This window comes from Manihot esculenta, chromosome 2 (assembly GCF_001659605.2).
Source record: "Manihot esculenta cultivar AM560-2 chromosome 2, M.esculenta_v8, whole genome shotgun sequence".
In the NCBI taxonomy this organism is placed as follows: Eukaryota; Viridiplantae; Streptophyta; class Magnoliopsida; order Malpighiales; family Euphorbiaceae; genus Manihot; species Manihot esculenta.
The window spans coordinates 25,583,279-25,605,271 of NC_035162.2; positions in this window are offsets into that span (position 1 = coordinate 25,583,279).

A 21,993-nucleotide genomic window follows, 5' to 3' on the forward strand; every position below is an offset into this window, starting at 1 on the left:
TTTTCGGCTTAAGGCGTCTGCCACAACATTCGCCTTACCCCGGATGGTATTGAATCTTGCAATCATAGTCACTAAGCAGTTCTACCCATCTTCTCTGCCTTAGATTCAACTCTCTCTGACTTAAGATGTACTGCAGGCTCTTATGATCTGTGAAGATTTCACATTTAACCCCATAGAGGTAGTGCCTCCACATCTTGAATGCAAAGATCACCGCTGCCATTTCTAGATCATGTGTAGGGTAATTCAACTCGTGCTTCTTCAGCTGTCTAGAAGCATAAGCAATCACCCTTTCATTCTGCATCAGCACACAACCCAGTCCCACACGGGACACATCACAATACACTGTGAAGTCTTCATTACTAGTTGGCAGAGCTAACACTGGTGCCGACGTCAACCTCTTCTTCAGCTCTTCAAAGCTCTCTTCACACTGGTCAGTCCACACAAACCTCTGGTTCTTCTTAGTCAGTCTGGTCATAGGAGCTGCAATCTTAGAGAAGTCCTGAACGAACCTCCTGTAGTAACCTGCCAAACCTAAGAAGCTCTTGATCTCTGTCACTGAAGTGGGTCTAGGCCAGTTAGCTACGGCTTCCACCTTCTTGGGGTCCACCTCTATCCCATTTTCTGACACAACATGCCCCAAGAATGAAATACTCCTCAACCAGAACTCACACTTGGAAAACTTGGCATACAAGCCATGTTCCCTCAAGATCTGCAAGATTAACCTCAGATGATGGGCATGCTCCTCTGCATTCCTGGAATACACTAAGATATCATCTATGAAGACAATAAAAAAGTGATCCAAATACTGACTGAAAACTCTGTTCATGAGGTCCATGAATGTTGCAGGGGCATTGGTTAACCCGAACGGCATCACCAGGAACTCATAGTGCCCATATCTGGTCCTGAATGTTGTCTTCGGCACATCCTCTTCTCTTATCCTCAGCTGATGGTACCTGGATCTCAGATCTATTTTGGAGAAACAACCTGCTCCTGCTAGCTGGTTGAATAGATCGTCGATCCTTGGTAATGGGTACTTATTCTTGGTAGTGACCTTGTTCAACTGCCTGTAGTCGATACAAAGTCTGAGGGATCCATCTTTGTTTCTCACAAACAGCACTGGAGCACCCCAATGTGAGGTACTCGGTCGGATGAAACCCTTGTCTACCAGCTCTTGCAACTGCTCCTTAAGCTCCTTCAATTCTGCTGGTGCCATCCTGTAGGGAGGGATAGAGATCGGTCTGGTTCCAGGCATTAACTCAATTTCAAACTCTATCTCCCTAACATGTGGTAAACCTGGCAGCTCGTCTAGGAAGACGTCTAAAAACTCTTTGACCACGGGCACTGAGGCGGGCTCTCTGACATGACTATCCAGCTCTCTCACATGAGCTAGAAAACCCTGACAACCCCTCCTGAGCAACCTACGAGCCTGTAGGGCTGATATCAAACCTCTAGGTGTACCCCTCCTGTCTCCTCTGAAGACAACCTCTGACCCATCCTGACTACCTTGTCTCTGCAGTCCAAGGTAGCACCATGGGTAGATAGCCAATCTATCCCTAGAATGACGTCAAAATCTGTCAAATCTAGAACCACAAGGTCGGCGGAAAGGCATCTCCCCTCAACAAAAATTGGACTACACTGGCAGACCGACTCTGCCACTGACGGGTCACACTTGGGTCCACTGACCCATAGAGGACACTCTAACCCAGAGACCATCAGACCCAACCTCTCGACGGCCCTCGGAGCAATGAAAGAATGAGATGCACCAGGGTCCATTAAGGCATAAACATCTGAACAACCAATGCTGAGATTACCTGACACCACGGTGTTTGATGCATTTGCCTCCTGCTGAGTCATCGTGAAGATCCGCACTGGAGCTGATGGACCTTCACCCCTGAAACCCGCTGAAGAAGAGGCTGCCCCTCTCTCTCTGCCTCTGCCACTGGCCTGAGTCGCGGCTGGAGCCACTGGCTGAGCCACACTACCAGAAGCTGTTTGCTGAGACTGTGCTACAAAAGCTGCTCTAGGACACTCCCGTGCCATGTGTCCCTTCTGCCCACATCTGAAGCAGGCTGTCGTCCCAAACCGACATACTCCCTTGTGCGGCTTCCCACACTTCATACATACTGTATTATTTGCACCTGAGCTCGAGCCACCTCCTAATCCCAGACCTGACTTGATCTTACTCCAGAGCTTGTTCTTCTTGGACTTAGCTTTACCCCACTTTTTACTCCTAAAGCTGCTGCACTCAGAGAAGAGGGATCTAACTTTCCCCCACCTAGGGTCTTGGAACCAGAAGGCTGTGCCACAGACTGCTTAACTCTCCCTTCAATGATTGCACTAGCCTCTATTCTCCAGGCCATATCCACTATGGCATGGAAACTCTCCCTCTCTGCTGACTGGATCAAGGAGGAATACCTAGAATGAAGCCTCATGATATACCTCCTAGCCTTCTTCTGATCTGTGTCTAGATTTTGCCCAGCAAGCGGCAACAGCTCCAAAAATCTATCTGTATACTCATCCACACTCATTTCCTCTGTCTGCCTCAACTGCTCAAATTCAATCATCTTCAATTCCCTTAAACTGTCAGGGAAAGCCCAACCTGTAAACTCATTAGCAAACTCCTCCCATGATAGACTATCCACCCTCGGGTTCCCATAATTTTTAAACCACTCTCGGGCCTTCTTGCACTTCAGTGTGAACCCAGCCATCTGAATGGCTCTACTGTCATCAGCTCCTATCTCATCTGTAATCGTCTTGACCCTCCCAAGGTACTCAAACGGGTCATCACCTGTTTCATACTAGGGAGCACCCAGCTTCATGTAGTCGGTCATCTTGACCTTGCTCCCTCCAGATGAGCTAGGCTTAGGTATTTGAGTTTCTGGGACAGTAGGTTCTGCTGGTGGTGGAGGAGGTGCAACATTCCCTGGGTTAGGGTTTGCTGTACCTGGGTAGAAGGATGGGGGTGGGTACATAGGGTACTGTGGGTATGGTGGGTAGAAAGGTGGGTATGGCATGTGAGAAGGGTAAGGGTTAAAGCTAGGGTAATCCGATGTACCTCCCATCGAATACCTGAGACTCTGTGAAAAGGGTGGGTACTGGGGTGGCTGAACAAATCCCGAGGCCTGAGTGCCTCCTTGAGACTCTCCCATGCCCTCTTCAAACATACTCACTCCAAGACTGCCATCCCTCCTCTGATCCACATCCATATCAATCCCCACATCTTCCGACATTCCACCTTGAACTGTTCTCCTTCTGCTCACATCAAAAGACCTTCTAGGGTCCCTTGATGTTCTCTCCCTGCTTGACCTGCAAGACATTGCCCTTGGCAATGCAGGAGGACGGGCATTCGTGCCCTCATCCTGAGGTGGTACTCTAGTCAATCGTGCAGATCGACGAGTCCCTCTCATCTTGCTTACCGAAAAATAGCACACATCACATAAAACATTAGCATCAAATGGTTCATGTGCAAACACATGAACCCACATCACATACATCACATACATAGCATATCATCAATGCACATGCATATAATCATGGCATTTCACATCATGATCCAAGATAAGACTCTACATCCTATCCTAGTGGACATGATTTTCCTATTGTGCTTGACCTTCTAGAACATCTATGAGCCCGACACTCTAGGTCCGACCATATGAACCTAGGGCTCTGATACCAATCTATAACGACCCAGAAATTGGACCGCTACCGGCGCTAGGATCCAAATCGGCTTAAGGCCGTCGGGACCCATAGCAAGCCTAACATACATCCTGTATACCTGTTTAATCCCATACATGATCAACATATACATAAAACTGTAAACTTTTTCCTTCCTTTACCAAGCTTAACCTGTGCATGCACATAACCATAAACATAAACCACACACTGGAGCCCTCATCAAATGTTCCAATGGGGTATCATAACATACATTAAGCTTGGTTAAACATGAACATCATAAAAACATTTTATAGATCATGTATCAAAGGGGATAACCATACACATAGGGTCAAGCACAATTCTAATCCTCAATATCATTATTACATGACTATTCAATACTTTACAATTCATCATGTCCATATCTAACTATCACATAAACATAACTTTACTCTTCTTGACCTCCTGGCCTATCCCGTACCTGCATACCTGGGGGATTAGGGAAATGGGGTGAGCTACTAGAGCCCAGTGAGCAGAATAATAAAACATTTAAAACATATGCTATAATGGAATGCCTCACATCACATACAAATCACATCAAGGATGGTTTTGTCACCAATAGTCCTCTACATATCCATTAGTGCCAGGAGCATAGAATGGACCTCGACCTGGTCTTTTTCTTAACATAACATAGCATAACATTTCTCTTAACATAGTACCAGGGGCGTAGAATGGGCCTCAACCTGGACTTCCATACCATGCCATATCATATCATATCACATCATCTCATACGAGGACTAAAGGATCATCCAACACCCATCCACATCATCATCATAATATGCAATGCAACATATTCGTGAATTCTAATGCAAACAACCTAATATATCTCATGGCATTCGTGATGCATGAACATGCTCTAAAACTGATTTATTTACTTTGAAACATAAAGAGTTATTCTACTCACCTCAGGTTAGCTCTGAAAAGACTCGGAAGTAGCTAACTCACTGTTGGGGTCCTCAGTTCCTCCGGTCCGAACCTACACAGGTGGACTCAAATGAGGGACCAAACATACAAGAACATGACTCTAAACAACTCCCCAAAAACCCCCTAAAACACTTTAAAACAATCATAGAAAACTTGCAAAGGAAGGCTGAACATGGCACTTTCGGCGGCAGGTTCGGCGGCCGAAAGTCCCTCAAGAGACGAAAGTCATGCACCTTCGGCGGCAGAAGGTTCCTTCCAGAGACGAAACTCATGCATGTTCGGCGGCACCTTCGGCGGCCGAAACTCCCTTCCACAGCCGAAAGTCCACTTTCGGGGGCAGGGTTCGGCAGCCAAAGGTTGCCCTCCACAGGCAGGTTCGGCGGTCGAAAGTCCCTTCGGCTACCGAACCTGAGTTCTTCCAAAGGGCAGAACTCAGCCTCCAACATGCACATTTGCCTCTCAAACCATTCAACTCAAAACCAACACTTCCACAACATGCATACACACATACATAAGCTCCTAGGGGCTTCAAACTATCCTAAACCCCAACTACAACACATCAAACATACATAAACAATCCACATTGCTCAAAAACTCAACATTAACTCATAAACTCAAAAATAACCTAAACATGCATTTCTACCCCACAAATCACATAAAACTTGTTTAAAACATAGAATGAGTTAGAGATCTACTTTTACCTCTTGAAGATCGAGAGGAGAGGCGATCCAACTCGGAGATGGGAGAGATCGAGCTCCTGAGGTCTCCAAGTTACCAACTTCACTCTTTTTGCTCAAATATCTACAAACCAAGTTAAAACTTGTTAAAACTTGAAAGATTTGAGGAAGAACATCAAAAATCAACCATGGGAGAGCATGGACTCACCGTTGGCCTAAAAGGGGGAGAAAACTCGTCCGTTTTGGCCATGGAGCCCTTTTATAGGGGCTGGCCAGACCACCTTTCGGCAGCCTAAAGTGCCTCTAAAACTCATGCAAGTTCGGTGGCCGAACCTGAGCCACTTTCGGAAGCCTAACTTGCCCCCCTAAACTATCCAATGTTCGGCGGCCGAACTTGAGGTTTGGCGGCCGAACTTGGAAATGCCTCCATGGTCTTTTTCATTTAAAATTCAGTTTCTTTCTTACTTAAAATCAATAAAACACATTAAAACATTTCATAAAAATATGATTTTACCCTTCTAGAGGTTTCCGACATCCGAGATTCCACCGGACGGTAGGAATTTTGATACTGGAGTCTAGCTAGGTCTCACCGTTGGCCGAAAAGGGGGAGAAAACTCGTCCGTTTCGGCCATGGAGCCCTTTTATAGGGGCTGGCCAGACCACCTTTCGGCAGCCTAAAGTGCCTCCAAAACTCATGCAAGTTCGGCGGCCGAACCTGAGCCACTTTCGGAAGCCTAACTTGCCCCCCTAAACTATCCAATGTTCGGCGGCCGAACCTGAAAATACCTCCATGGTCTTTTTCATTTAAAATTCAGTTTCTTTCTTACTTAAAATCAATAAAACACATTAAAATATTTCATAAAAACATGATTTTACCCTTCTAGAGGTTTCCGACATCCGAGATTCCACCGGACGGTAGGAATTCCGATACTGGAGTCTAGCCGGGTATTACAATTTTTCAATAATCCGACGATGATGTGGCTGACAGCTTAATAAGAGATATCGCCAGTTAATAGATTGGCAATTCCACGATTACAGGCGTAATAGGAATACGTAGGACTGTGAATGATAACGGCTACTTCGTGCCGAGACTCACCCTGTCGAGGGAGGGCTGAGTCTTGTGATGAACCGGTTGTTAAGGTGTCCGGATCTTCATTTCCTCAGGTTGGACCACATTTCTCACTTATTAGATTTCTGTCATGTGACCCTACAGATTATGGCTTATATGGAAAATTCAGATCCAAAGTGAAGATGATTGGGATGTAAAAGTTTGAGTATCAAAGTTATGGTATGTGCCTTTTATACACAATAGAAATTTTTTTAGTAGAGAAATAGTTTTGTTTTCTATTTAATTTAGGTAAGTAGCACTTTATATTGATAGTATTAGTATTATGAAAATAAATACGTTTGTTGATATTTTTTATGGTTTATTGTAGGTAAATTATATTTATACAAAGAGATATAAATCAATCTAATTGAGAAAAAGTTAAATAAAAATTAATTTAATAGTATTAATATTAATTATTATTTAAAAGTAAAAAAAATTAAAATTAAATTAAAATAAAAAAAATGAATATCATGGATACAATGGCTATTCCCCTAATTTACCAAAAAAGTGGTCTATAATATTCATCCTTAAGCTCTTGTATTTGAGATAATAGGGGCACACTAGATGGTTGGTAAGCACCTTCCAAGATTGTTAAAGATGTATCCAAGTCACCTCCACCTTGGCTACCACCTCATCTAAGATTCTACATGAACTCCTACATGGCATGCTATATGGCCTTTTGCTAAATGCTCCATCACCATTATTTGCAATACTTTATCTTTAGACTTTGTGATGGTTCCTTTAAATTTTGGTGCTTCAATATCCACCATGATGTACTCATTCATTCCCTTCTTGAGAAGAATTCATCCTCAAATTTGAATTTCTTATAAGTCTGGAAGGTATCTCATCAGGCAACACATTATCATATTCCTGCAAAAGAAAAATATTATCACTAGGAAGAGAAAGCTAAGGTTAGTAAAAGTGGAGCATGACTTAAAATACATAAGCAAATATATAAGTCTCCCCAAATAAAAGCTCTCTCTCACTTCCTACCTGATAAGTTATTTTCCTCTTACTCCCTCATATGGGTCCCTCAATACTTGATTTTAAGGAAGGGATCTACAAAATAGAGAAGGATGGTCAAGGATCTACCGGGGATGCCTTTGGTAGAGACCCTTTGACGTTCAAGTTATATTTATGAACTAGAGTAATAATGACAGGTAGGAGATACAGAGAAATAAAAAATGGAGAGGAGAAAGAAGAAGAAGAAGTTGAAAAAGAAGAGAAAAAGCCCCTCTTGCATGAGGAGGAAGACCCCTTTCAAAAGGAGAGAGAAGCTCCCTTTTCGAGGTCTGCCCCCTTGAAAAGAGGAGCTCTCATATGTCTTGTCAATCTGCTGTTTATGGAGAAGCGTGAGAATATTCCTTAGCATATTCAGAAGTGAGGCCTATTTTTTAAATAAAATAATATTATAATATTTATATTTTATCAAATGTCATTTCACTTCTCCGAGGGTTATTTATGACGGTTGGAGAAGGGAATCTGATCTGCTAGTTCGACGCCGGCTGTTCCTTTAGTAGGCTCTTATTAATTTCGAAGGGAGGTGCGATCAGTTGAATTAATCGACTTATCATAGGTCGAACTAATGGAGTGAATTTCATTCCTGCTTCTGAATGTATTTTTATTAGAGGTTTTAGTTGATAATCTTCCCTTTGGGAGATCTGATCTTTGTGGCCTTTCTTTTGGAAGGTTTGATCTTGGTGGTCTACCCTTATGGGTCTTATTCTTTCAGCCTTGTACTTTTGGCTTGACCTTAGTGGTATGCTATCTTGGATCTCTTTCATGGAAGGTCAGACCTTAGTTATCTGGTAACTCCTTGCTTCATCCGAGGAAGTTCAAGAGTAATTTGTTTGTAAATATGTGATAGGCTTATTTTTGCCCTGCTCTTGTAGAAAAAATTTTAATTTCTTATAAAGCACATCTTTCCGAGTAATTTTTGCTTATGGTCTTCCGGGGTCCTTGTGGTCTTATGGGCTCTTTAGCCTTGATTCTTTATCTAAGCTCTTTTTTCCTTAAGCGTCTTTCGGGCTCTTAGCGCTGATTTTTTTTCCAAGCTTTTTTCCCTTAAGCATCTTTTGGGCTCTTAGCTCTGATTCTTTATCCGAGCGCTTTTGGTGTCTTATGGACTCTTTGCCTTTAAGTGTCTTTCGAGCGTTTTTACTTTTGTACGTCTTCTGGACACTTAGCCTTGATTTTTCTCCGAGCATTTTTGCTCGTGCGCTTCTTCTAGACTCTTTAGCCCTTATTATTTTTATGCCTGAACTCCTTTGGCTCTCTATATAGTGCTTCAGGCTTTTTAGTCCTGATTCTTTTTCCTAGCATCTTTGCTCTTGTCGCGTTTTGAGCTCTTCTGCTTTTATTTTACTTTCGAGTATTATTGCTCGTGTGCCTCTACTGGGTTCTTTGTCTTTTCGAGCTTTTTAGCCTTAACTTGTTATTTGAGCACTTTTACTCTGTCATCTTTTGGACTCTCTACCCTAGGTTTCCATCCGAGCACTTTGGCTTTTAGGCATTTTCTGGACACCCAGCCCTAACTTTTGTCCGAGCATTTTGCTCAAAGGTTTTCTGTGCTTTTTTGCCTTGGACCTTAGTCTGAGAATTTTGCTCTTAAGTTTGGATATTTTCTTGTGTTTCTTGTGGGGCATACTCAACCCTGTCGTTTATATAAAATCTTATTGTCTTGTTAGTTCGGCATGCCATTTACGATTTGTTTTAGCCTTGAGGGCTTGACGAAATAACGAGAATTCATGTAAACGAAAAGAGTGATAAATAAACTTATTTGATAAAGATTATAGCAAAATTATTGTAAGTTGTTGTATAGAACCTTTGGTCCATGTTTTGAGAATTTCGAAAGGTCATGATATATTTTACTTTTTCTCTCAGTGTTGTTAATTCGTAGTCCTTTTAGAGAGGACCTTCTAGGCTTTTCAGTAGCTAAATTATTTTTATTAGCTTTTAGCACTTACATCGTCTTTGAGGGGTCTTTTGGCCCTAGTATTTTCCACAATTGTTTCAGCTCTTTACCGAGCTTTTTGCTCTGATTTTCGTCCGAGTTCTTTAAGCTTCTATATATTATTCTGGACTCTTTAACCCTGATTTTCAACTGAGCTTTTTGCTTTCAAGGGGATTCCGGGCCTTTGCCCTATACTAATCCGAGTAGCTTGTTCTCGAGCATTTTTAGTTTTGCTCTTGCACCTCTATTGGGCTTCTTTATCCTTCTGAGTTTTTTAGCCCTTATTATTTTTATGGCCGGGCTCTTTTGGCTTTTCGCATTATTCTGGACTTTTTGCACTTAAGTGTTTTATTGCTCTGATTTTTATCTGAGCGCTTTCGCTTTTTATATTTTTGGAGCTCTTAGTCTTAATTTTTGTTTGAGCTTCTTAGGTTCTCTGTTTTACTCTAAGCTCGCAGCCTTGAGTTTTTACTTCTGGGCAGTTAGCCCTGATTTCACTTTCGGGCTTGGCTGCCCTTAGCGTATTTTCGAGCATTTTTGCTCTTTTATTTCTTTTGGGCACTTAGCCCTGACTTCGGTTCTGAGCTATTAGCCCTGATTTCGTTTTCAGGCTTGAATGCCCTTAGTGTGTTTTCGAGTATTTTTTCTCTTTTATTTCTTTTGAGTGCTTAGCCTTAATTATTTGTATAAGCTCTTTGACTCATAGTCAGCTTCCGGGCTCTTTAGCCCTATTTATTCATCTAAGCACTTTTGTCTGTTATAGTCTAGGCTCTTTTGCCCTTAAGTGTCTTTCGGGCATTTTTGCTCTGATTCATTTTTCGCACACTTTTGCTTAGCTCTTAGCCATGAGGCCACTTCCAGGCATTTTTGCTCCCGCGCTTCTTTTGGGCGTTTTGCCCTTAATTTTGGATTTTTTTTCTTATGTTTCTTGTGGGGCATACTCAGCCCTATCGTTTATATGAAATGTTAATGCCTTGTTAGATTGGCAAGCCATTTACAACTTGTCTTAGCCCTGATGGCCTGGCGAAATAGCTATACTTTAAGATTTATATAAACGAAAATAGTAATAGATAGACTATTTGATGAAGACCACATCAAAAACTATCGTGAGTTATTGTTTGTGTTTGTAAAATTTCCAAGGATCGTGATATACTTCACCTTTTCATTTTGTGTTGTCAACCTGTGCTCCTTTCAGAAGGGACCTTCTGTCACTTAGCACTGGATCTCGTCCGAGCACATTTTGTTCTTTGTCATCTTCCAATCTCCTAGCCTTAGATTTCTGTCTGAGCACTTTGCTCTTCATTGTCCAAGCTCTTTGGCTCATTGGTCTGCTTTCGGGCTTCTTTAGCCCTGATTCTTTCTCTGAGCTTTTTGGCTCTCTAGTTAGCTTTCGGGCTTATTTAGCCCTGATTCTTTCTCTGAGGATTCGGGCTTGTGGCCTTACTGGCGATTTCATTACTCAGACTCGTGGCCTTTCTTTTATTTGTAAAATTTATCTACAAAATAAAAGACTGCATAGAGTATATGTAGCGAGAACGTGTGCCGTTAATCGACAACATATACTAATGAACATTGTATCGTACAAGATACTTAGCTTCATGATTTGGGCTCTTGGCCTTTCTTGGTGTTTCTGAGATTTAGGCGTGTGGCCTTACTAGCAATTTCAAAATTCAGGCTCGTGACCTTATTGGTGATTTCAAGATTCAAACTCGTGACCTTACTGGCGATTTTAAGATTTAGCTTGTGGCCTTACTAGCGATTATAAGATTCAGGTTCATGGCCTTACTGGTGATTCCAAGATTCAGACTCGTGGCTAGGGGTGAGCATTCGGTCGATTCGGTTCAAAACTAAACTGAACCGAATAAACCGAAAACTAAAATTTTAGTGTTTATGAAAACCGAACCGAACCGATTTTGGTCAAAAACCGAATCAAATCGAACAAGTCTGATTTGGTTTGATTCAGTTTGGTTTAATCGGTTTTGATTTTTAATAATTTTTTTATTTTTTACACTTTATTTTTAATATTTTAAAATTTAATTAAAATAATTTAATCTTAATATGATTTAATTTCTCTATATTATTGAAAAAACATATTATTATCACTAATAGGTTTGGTTCGGTTTTTTCGGTTTTTTTCTGATCAAAATCGAACCAAATCGAAATTTCTGAAATTAAAAATCAAACCGAATCGAAATGTATAAAAAATCAAACCAAATTTTCAAATCGATTCGGTTCGGTCAGTTTTTTTGGTTTGAACCGAATACTGCACACCCCTACTCGTGGCCTTACTGGCGACTTTGAGATTCATGTCTGTGGCCTTACTAGCGATTTCGAGATTTAAGCTCATGGCTTTACTGGCGATTTGAAGATTTAGGCTCGTGATCTTACTGGCGATTTCAAGATTTAGGCTCGTGATCTTACTGGCGATTTCAAGATTTATGCTTGTGGCCTTACTGGCAATTTCAATATTCAAGCTTGTGGCCTTACTAGCGATTATGAGATTTAGGCTTGTGGCCTTACTGGAGATTCCGAGCTTATTAGCTTTCCTCTTGCTTGTAAAATTTATCTGCAAAATAAAAACTTCCATAATACATATGCAACGAGAATCTTCGTTGTAAATTTAATAATATTTGTCATCAATATATAATATCTATCATGAAAAATAAAAGTTAAAGAAAGTTCCAAAGCTCCCGCCATTTGTTATTTATGAGAGAGGTAATAAACTTTTCATTAAATATTTTCATCCTTCATCATTATTAGGGGGCTCTTTCTTATTTTTGTTCATGTGATTTGTAATTTCAAATCGCAAATAGATAGATTAACTGAAGTAAAATTCTCATATGTTTATGAGGCAAAACTTTTATTTTAATATTAAAATGGGCGATTAGTGATTATTGTCTTGTGAACGCATTTATGACTGTGCTATTAATCATTCAAATGGGTTTGAAACATTACTTCTCAGTGGCTGTCATAACAATATGACACCAGATGACACTTCATCTTCCTGTACACTTTCTTCTTTCAAGCAATTGAAGTAGTAATGAACTCGATGTTAGTGTATTTGTCCTAAACCTAATTTTGATTATTAATAAAAGATGTTTTATTATCATTATTAATAATGATTAACATCCCTAATTACTTATTATTATGGTGATAATAAAAAAATATGACTAGTATGATTATTGATTGATAATCATGAGATAATTATATATATGTTGATATAATTCAATAATCATAGATACTTGTTAGAGAACAAAGTATTGGATGGACCCGCATTGAGATCACTACATGAGTTATTGTCATAAGTGAATCTCAAAGTAGTTATGTCTTAATCCTTTGACTTGAGATTATCATAGTTTTAAACATAAGAACTGTTATGTTTTGACATAACTAAACATTGTTTTTAATCGGATAATCATAAATGTTATGATTGAGTATAATAGAATTATGTAGAGGATATTGAACAATTAAGATAGAATTTATCCCCCTCTTGGAGAGAGATATCTTCTGGGCACCTCGATAAGTGAGACTGAGAAATGCGTGGCCATGCTCAAATGATTTGATAGTGTGATCAATATCATTTGGTTTTATCAGTCTACTTAGAGATCGAGAATTCACAAGTTTGAACATTATAAGTTTGACATTGACCATAACTTATATTCAAACTAGATATCGTGAGACAAAAGGATTAATACATGTTCTATTTATTAGGCTTTATTGGACTATCGATCCTCATATTAATTGAACAGTCATAATATCTTACTAGAGGCCGCTTATGATTTATGGACCTTGTGGGACTGGGCCTATTGCCAATTAATGTGAGCCCATTGGGTCACACACAAAAGAACGTCGTTGATGTGCTATGTCATATTAATGAGCTAAAAGCCCATTAGTATAATTAATAATAATAAAAATGTTATTATTATTAATATTAATTATTTATTATTATAAGATAATAATATTTAAAAGATCTGCAGTCTATCTGTAACTGTTACAGATAAAAGATTTTTTGGTTTTTCTTATCAAAACAAACTATCACATAAGATATTTGAATATCTGCGAGATTGTGATAGTTGGTTATAAACACAACTCTTTTACGAAAAAAAGTGTGGGAAAACTGGAGACTGAAAAACGAATAAACTTCTTTTGCGAATTGTGGGAGTAAGGTTTTGGAGATCATGTGTAACGACCCGAAAATCGGACCGCTACCGGCGCTAGGATCCAGATCGGCATAAGGCCGCCGGGACCCGTAGCAAGCCCACTAAGCATCCTATACAGTCGGTATAATCCCCAAACATGAACAAACATTTCCATAAAACATTTAAAACTTTACCTTTACCCAACTTGACATGTGTATGCACTATGACTGAACTCATAGAACCCCTAGGGTCAGCATACCCCATGTCAAACTCGGTCTAACATATATATATATCAACATAAAATAAAACTCATGCACAAAGGGGATTATCCAACTCGGGCCAAGCATAATGCTATAACTCTAAACATATTACATAATATCGTTTTGCAATACAACTCTTTTACATCATTACATAAACTTACATTACATCATGTCCACTATTATTCTATTACACATCATAACCAAAGCCATATCCTGATGACGTTCCGAACTATCTCTGACCCTGCAAACCTGGGGTTAGGGGAGAGGGGTGAGCTATAAAGCCCAGTGAGCAGAAACCATAAAAGAAAAACAGTTCATTTTAACGTATGCTATCATGGAATGCATCACATCACAGACATATCACATCAAGGATGAATTTGTCACCGATAGCCCTCAACATACCGTAATATGTTCAACTATACCAGGGGCGATGAGGCCACACCTAGTATTCGCTTACATAACTCATATCATAACATGTCCAACTACACCAGGGGTGATTAGGCCTCACCTAGTGTTCGCTTACATATAACATAATGCCAGGGGCGACCTGGTCTTTCTATCTCATATCATACCATGTCATATCATATCATATCATATCGTACTGAGGGCTAGAGGATCATTCAAGATTCATCCACATCACTTTCATCGTATTATGCAATGCATCATATTCGTGAATTCTAATGCAAACAACCTATTACATAACATGGTAATCATGATGCATGAACATGCTTAACATTTGATTTATTTTAAAACATAAGGTTCAGTTCCACTCACCTCTGACTAGCTCTGGGCCGACTCTGAAACGGCTGACACTGCTAAACACCTCGGTTCCTTGGGTCCGATCCTACACAGGTGGACTCCAGTGAGGTGCCAAACACACTCTAAACAACTCATAAACAACTCCCCAAAAACCCCCTAAAACATCAAAGAAACATGCATACAGAACACTCATGAAAGGGCTGGACAGGGCACTTTCGATGGCACTTTCGGCGGCCGAAGGTCCCTTCCAGAGATGAAAGTCATGCAGGTTCGGGGGCACCTTCAGCAGCCGAACCCTTTCTCCAGAGACGAAAGTCAGGCACTTTCGGCGGCCGAACATCACCTTCGGCAGCCAAAAGTCTGCTTCAGCTCCGAAACACAACTTTCGGGGATGAGGTTTGGCGGCCAATCCATGCATCCATAGGCAGGTTCGGCGGTCGAAACCACCTTCGGCGGCCGAACCTGAGTTCTTCCAGAACTCATCCCTTGTGCATACAAGCCTCCCAACCCCCCCCCCCAAAACAAGCATACATCCTTTTAAAACATGCATAAACTTCACAAAACCAAGCATTAACCCTTAACCATGCATAAAGGAGCTTAACAACTAGATTAAACTCCAAAAACAACATCAAAAGCATACATAGATAGCTTATGACCCAAATAGGCCAAAACCATCAAAACATCCCACAATCTCACTTGCTCTTTCCCAATCATGCATACACTCTCCCACATGCATAAACTAGCTTAAACCTTCAACATAACATCACATAAACATACATTGGGCATAAAACCCACATAAACCCTAACATGCATACCTACCCATACTCAACCATCAAAACATCAATAAACTTACTTAAAACTTCATTAAAACACTAGAAAAGCAAGGATCTACACTTACCTCTTGAAGATTAAGGGGTGGTGTGATCCCTAACTCGGAGGTGTGGAGGATCCAAGCTCCTAAAGCCTCCAAACTCCCAAAACTCCTTTTTAAGCTTCAAAACTTCAAAAACAGGGTAGATCTCATGAAAACTTGAAGGATGGGTAGAGAAAAACATGAAAACGACCAAAGGAGGACCAAGACTCACCTGAGCTCGAGAATGGGGAGAAAACACGCCCATTTCCGATCTGAGGGCCCTTTATAGTTGACCTGCTGAACCACCTTCGGCAGCCTAACGTGCCCCCTAAACTCATGCATGTTCGGCGGCCGAACTTGAGGTTCGGCGGCCGAACCTTGGTTCATTCAAACAAGGCTTTCAGAGGCTAAAGGCACTCCCGAAACCTGCCCATGTTCGGCGGCTGAACTTCACTTTCGGCGGCCGAACCTGGCAAATGCCTCCTTGGTCTTTTCTTTTCAAAATTCAATTCTTTTTCATTTAAAACCATGAAATCAGTAAAAACATTTTAGAAATCACATTTTACCCCTCTAGAAGACTCTGGCATCATCAAAATTCCAGATTCCAACGGAGATTCCGCCAGAAGGTAGGGATTCCGATGCCGGAATCTAGCCGGGTATTACATTCTTCCCCCCTTTAAGAACATTCATCCCCGAATGTTCCAACAAACAGGCACATGCATAAACGTAACATAAGCACAGTCATAACAACACATAAGCTCTATTCTATAAAGAAACACGGTATCACTGGAGTATGACCTCTCTGTAATACCCGGCTAGACTCCGGTATCGAAATTCCTACTATCCGGTGGAATCTCAGATGTCGAAGACCTCTAGAAGGGTAAAACCATGTTTTCATAAAATGTTTTAATGAATTTGATGCTTTTAAGTAAAAAGGAAAATGAGTTTTTGCATGAAAATAACCTTGGAGGAAAACCCAGGTTCGGCCGCCGAACCTCAACTTCAGCCGCCGAACATGCAGGCATTTCGGGTGTGCCTTAGGCCCCCGAAGGCATAAGTGAGGGAAGTCCAGGTTCGGCCGCCGAACCTCAAGTTCGGCCGTCGAACATGGCATGCATGCGGAGGCACGTTCGGCCCCCGAACGTGGCCTGGCCAGCCACTATAAAAGGGTCCCTTAGCCGAAATGGGCGAGCTTTTCTCCCCATTTTCGGCCAAGGTGAGCTCTCCGCCGTCCCTCACCAATCTTTGAGTTCTTCCTTCAAATCTTTCACGATTTTCACAAGTTTTCATCTTGTTTTGAAGATTTTCAAGTTGTGAGCAAGTTTTGGAGCTTTGAGGTTCAAGAACTCAAAAATCTCCCACCTCCGAGTTTAGGTCGTCTCTCTCTCGATCTTCAAGAGGAAAGAGCCGATCTTAAGCTCATTGCATGTTTTAAGTAAGTTTTATGAAGATCTATGGGGTAGAATGGCATGAGTAGGTTTATATGAGTTTTTGAGTTAAAGTTATGTTTTGAGCAATGTATGTTGGATTTGTGTTGTTTGATGTGTTGTAGTTGGGGTTTAAGGTAGTTTGAGACCCCTAGGAGCTTGTATGCATGTTTTGGTTGAGCTAAATGCATGATGGCATGAGTTTGAGGCATTTGTGCATGTTTGAACCAAGTTTCTGCCCTTTGGGAGAAACCAGGTTCGGCCGCCGAACCCTCTTGTGGAGGCAGCATTCGGCTGCCGAAGCTTGCCCCCGAAAGAGGACTTTCACCTCTGTCTGGGAGTTTCGGCCACCGAAAGTGCCGCCGAACATGCATGAGTTTCGCCTCTGTCTGGGAGTTTCGGCCGCCGAAGGTGCCGCCGAACCTGCCTGACTTTCGGCTCTGGAGGGACTTTCGGCCGCCGAACCTGCCGCCGAAAGTGCCCTGTCCAGCCCTCTTTTGCATGTTTTTCTATGATTGTTTCATGATGTTCTAGGGGGTTTTTGGGGGATGTTTTTAGAGTTATGTCCTAGTTGTTTGGTCCCTCATTTGAGTCCACCTGTGTAGGTTCGGACCCGAGGAACCGAGGACCCCAGCAGTGAGTTCAGCTGCTTCTGAGTCAGTAGAGCTTCAGCCAGAGGTGAGTGGAATAACTCTTATGCTTTTAAATAAATAAACTAGTTTTAGCATGATTCATGCATCATGAATGCCATGAGATATAATAGGGTGCTTGCATTAGAATTCACGAATATGTTAGTAGGTTCGGACCCGAGGAACCGAGGACCCCAGCAGTGAGTTCAGCTGCTTCTGAGTCAGTAGAGCTTCAGCCAGAGGTGAGTGGAATAACTCTTATGCTTTTAAATAAATAAACTAGTTTTAGCATGATTCATGCATCATGAATGCCATGAGATATAATAGGGTGCTTGCATTAGAATTCACGAATATGTTGCATTGCATAATATGTTGATGATGCGGATGAATGTTGAATGATCCTTTAGTCCTCATATGTTATGATATGATGATGATACGGTACGGAAGACCAGTGAGGCCCATTCTACGCCCCTGGCACCATGTAAGAGAAAGACCAGTGAGGCCCATTCTACGCCCCTGGCACAGTTGGAATGTTATGTTATGCTATGTTATGATTATGTAAGAGAAAGACCAGTCAGGCCCATTCTACGCCCCTGGCACAGTTGGTCCATGTAGAGGACTATTGGTGACAAATTCATCCTTGATGTGATTAGCTGTGATGTGATGCATTTCATATTATCATATGTTTCAAATGTTTTATTATTCTGCTCACTGGGCTCTTGTAGCTCACCCCTCTCCCTTAACCCCCAGGCTTGCAGGTACAGGGTAGACCAGGAGGTCAGCAAGAGTAATGAAGTCTTGTGTTTGTAATAGATAGTGTGGACATGATAAATGTATTAATGTTATGTAAAAGTACGGTTTTAGTCATGTAATGATATTGAGGATTAGAGATTGTGCTTGACTTTATGTATAAGGTATCCCTTTTAATACATTATCTTAGATGTTTTATGTTGCTTATGTAAACCAACTCAACGTATGATGTATCGCCCATTGGGGCATTGATGAGATCCCACAGAGGGGTCATGTTTATGATTATGTTTATGTTCAGTGCATGCACAGGTTGAGTTGGTGTATGAGAGAATGAATGAAAGAAAAGTTTTAATTTTTATGCATGTTGATCATGTATGGGATTAATCAGGTTCACAGGAAGCATGTTAGGCTTGCTACGGGTCCCGGCGGCCTTAAGTCGACCTGGATCCTAGCTCCGGTAGCGGTCCGATTTTTGGGTCGTTACAGAATGGTATCAGAGCCCTAGGTTCATATGGTCGGACCTAGAGTGTCGGGCTCATAGATGTTATAGAAGGTCAAGCACAATAGGAAGATCATGTCCACTAGGATAGGATGTGGAGTCCTGTCTTGCATGATGATGTGAAATGCCATGATTATATGCATGTGCATTAATGATTTGTGATGTATGTGATGAGGGTTCATGTGTGCTCACATGAACCATATGATGCTAATGTTTGCTTGTTATGTGCTGCCTTTCAGAAAACAGGATGAGAGGAACTCGTCGATCTGCACGATTGACTGGAGTGCCACCTGAGGATGAGGGCATGAGCGCCCGTCCTCCTACATTGCCTAGGGCAATGTCTAGTAGGTCTAGCAGAGAAAGAGCAGTAAGAGACCCTAGAAGGTCTCTGGATCTAGGTAGAAGCAGATCAGTGAGGGGAACAGTTCAGGGAGGAATGTCTGAGGACATGGGGGATGATATGGATGTAGAGCAGAGGAGGGATGGCAGTCTGGGAGTTAGCATGTCAGAAGAGGGAATGGGAGAGTCCCAAGGAGGCATTCAGGCCTCGGGATTTGTTCAGCCACCCCACTACCCACACTTCTCACAAAATCCCGAGTATTCGATGGGAGGTACATCGGATTATCCTAGCTTCACCCCTTATCCCACACAGATGCCATACCCACCCTACTACCCACCATATTCACAATACCCAATGTATCCACCCCCACTTTACTATCCAAACCCAGCAAACCCTACCTCAGAAAATGTTGCACCACCTCCACCACCTGCAGAACCAGCAGCCCCAGTTACTCAACCTTCTAGACCTAGCTCAGCCAGTGGGAGCAAGGTCAAGATGACCGACTACATGAAACTGGGTGCTCCTCAGTATGAAAAATGGGATGACCCATTTGTGTATCTTGAAAGGGTTAAGGTGATCACAGATGAGATTGGGGCTGATGACAATAGAGCCATTCAGATGGCTGGGTTCACGCTTAAGTGCAAGAAGGCACGAGAGTGGTTCAAGAATTATGTGAACCCGAGAGTGGACAGCATGTCCTGGGAGGAGTTTGCAAACGAGTTTGCAGGATGGGCTTTTCCCGATAGTTCAAGGGAGCTGAAGATGATAGAGTTTGAGCAGTTGAGGCAGACCGATGATATGAGTGTAAAGGAGTTCTCAGACAGATTCTTGGAGCTGTTGCCATTTGCAGGGCAAAATCTTGACTCGGACCAGAAAAGGTCAAGGAGGTATATCATGAAACTCCACTCCAGATATTCCTCCTTGATCCAGTCAGTAGATAGGGAGAGCTTCCATGCCATAGTGGATATGGCCCGAAAAATGGAGGCCAGTGCCATCGTTCAGGGGACAGTTAAGCAGTCAGTGGCACAGCCTTCTGGTTCTAAGACACCAGGCTCTTCTTCTTTTAGTGCAGCAGCTTCAGGCAGCAAGAGGTGGAGCAGTACCACCAAGAAGTCGAAGAAGAACAAGTTTTGGAACAAGGTCAAGTCCAGTCTGGGACTAGGGAGTGGCTCAAGCTCTGGTGCGGATAATGCAGTTTGTGCAAGGTGTGGTAAGCCACACAAGGGAGTATGTCGGTTCGGGACGACAGCCTGTTTCAGATGTGGTCAGGAGGGGCATATGGCTCGAGAATGTCCAAGAGCAGTCTCGATGGCTCAGTCCCAGCAGACAACTTCAGGTAGTGTAGTGCAGCCAGTAGCTCCAGCCGCGACTCAGGCCAGTGGCAGAGGTAGAGGGAGAGGAACAGCCTCTTCTTCAGCGGGTTTCAGAGGTGAAGGTTCATCAGCTCCAGCACGGATCTTCACGATGACTCAGCAGGAGGCAGATGCATCTAACACCGTGGTGGCAGGTAACTTAGTCATTGGTTGTTCAGATGTGTATGCCTTGATGGACCCTGGTGCATCTCATTCTTTTATTGCTCCGAGAGCCGTTCAGAGGTTAGGGTTGATGATCTCTGAGTTAGAGTGTCCTCTCTGGGTCAGTGGACCCAAGTGTGATCCATCAGTGGCAGAGTGTAATACCCGGCTAGACTCCGGTATCGGAATTCCTACCGTCCGGTGGAATCTCGGACGTCGGAAGCTTCTAGTAGGGTAAAACCATGTTTTTATAAAATGTATTAATGTGTTTTATGTTTTAAGCATGAAAGAAAATGAGTTTTTGCATGAAAATAGCATTGGAGGAAAACTCAGGTTCGGCCGCCGAACCTCAAGTTCGGCCGCCGAACATGCATGCGTTGCGGGTGTGCTTTAGGCCCCCGAAAGCATGAGTGAGGGAAGTCCAGGTTCGGCCGCCGAACCTCAAGTTCGGCCGCCGAACCTCAAGTTCGGCCGCCGAACATGGCATGCATGCGGAGGCACATTCGGTCCCCGAACGTGGTTTGGCCAGCCACTATAAAAGGGTCCCTTAGCCGAAAACGGGCGAGCTTTTCCCCATTTTCGGCCAAGGTGAGCTTTCCGCCGTCCCTCACCCATTTTTGATGTTCTTCCTCTAAATCTTTCAAGATTTTCACTTGTTTTAACTTGGTTTTGAAGATTTAAGCTTTTGAGCAAAGTTTTGGAGCTTGGAGGTTCAAGAACCAAATCTCTCCCAACTCCGAGTTTTTGGTCGTCTCTCTCGATCTTCAAGAGGTAAGAGCCGATCTTAAGCTCGTTTTATGTTTTAAATAAGTTTTATGCAAGATCTATGAGTTAGAATGCATGTTTAGGTTATGGTTATATTTATGGGTATAAATGTGTGTTCTTGAACAATGTGGATGCTTGTTGTGTTGTAGATGAGGTTTATGTTGGTTTGAGACCCCTAGGAACATGTATGCTTGTGTATGAGTGTTGTAGAATAGGTTTGAAGCATGTTTGATAAGTTTGGAGGCGAAATGTGCAAAGGGAGCCAAGTTTCTGCCCTTTGGCAGAAACCAGGTTCGGCAGCCGAAGGACTTTCGGCCGCCGAACATGGCTGGGGAGGCAGCCTTTCGGCTGCCGAAGCTTGCCCCCAAAAGGAGACTTTCGTCTCTGTCTGGCAGTTTCGGCCGCCGAAGGTGCCGCCGAACATGCATGAGTTTCGTCTTTGTCTGGAGTTTCGGCCGCCGAAGGTGCCGCCGAACCTGCCTGACTTTCGGCTCTGGAGGGACTTTCGGCCGCTGAACCTGCCGCCGAAAGTGCCCTGTCCAGGCCTCCTTTGCATGATTTTGTATGGTTGTTTCAGGATGTTTTAGGGGGTTTTTGGGGAGTAGTTTATGGTTATGTTCAGGTGTGTTTGGTCCCTCATTTGATTCCACCTGTGTAGGTTCGGACCCGAGGAACCGAGGACCCC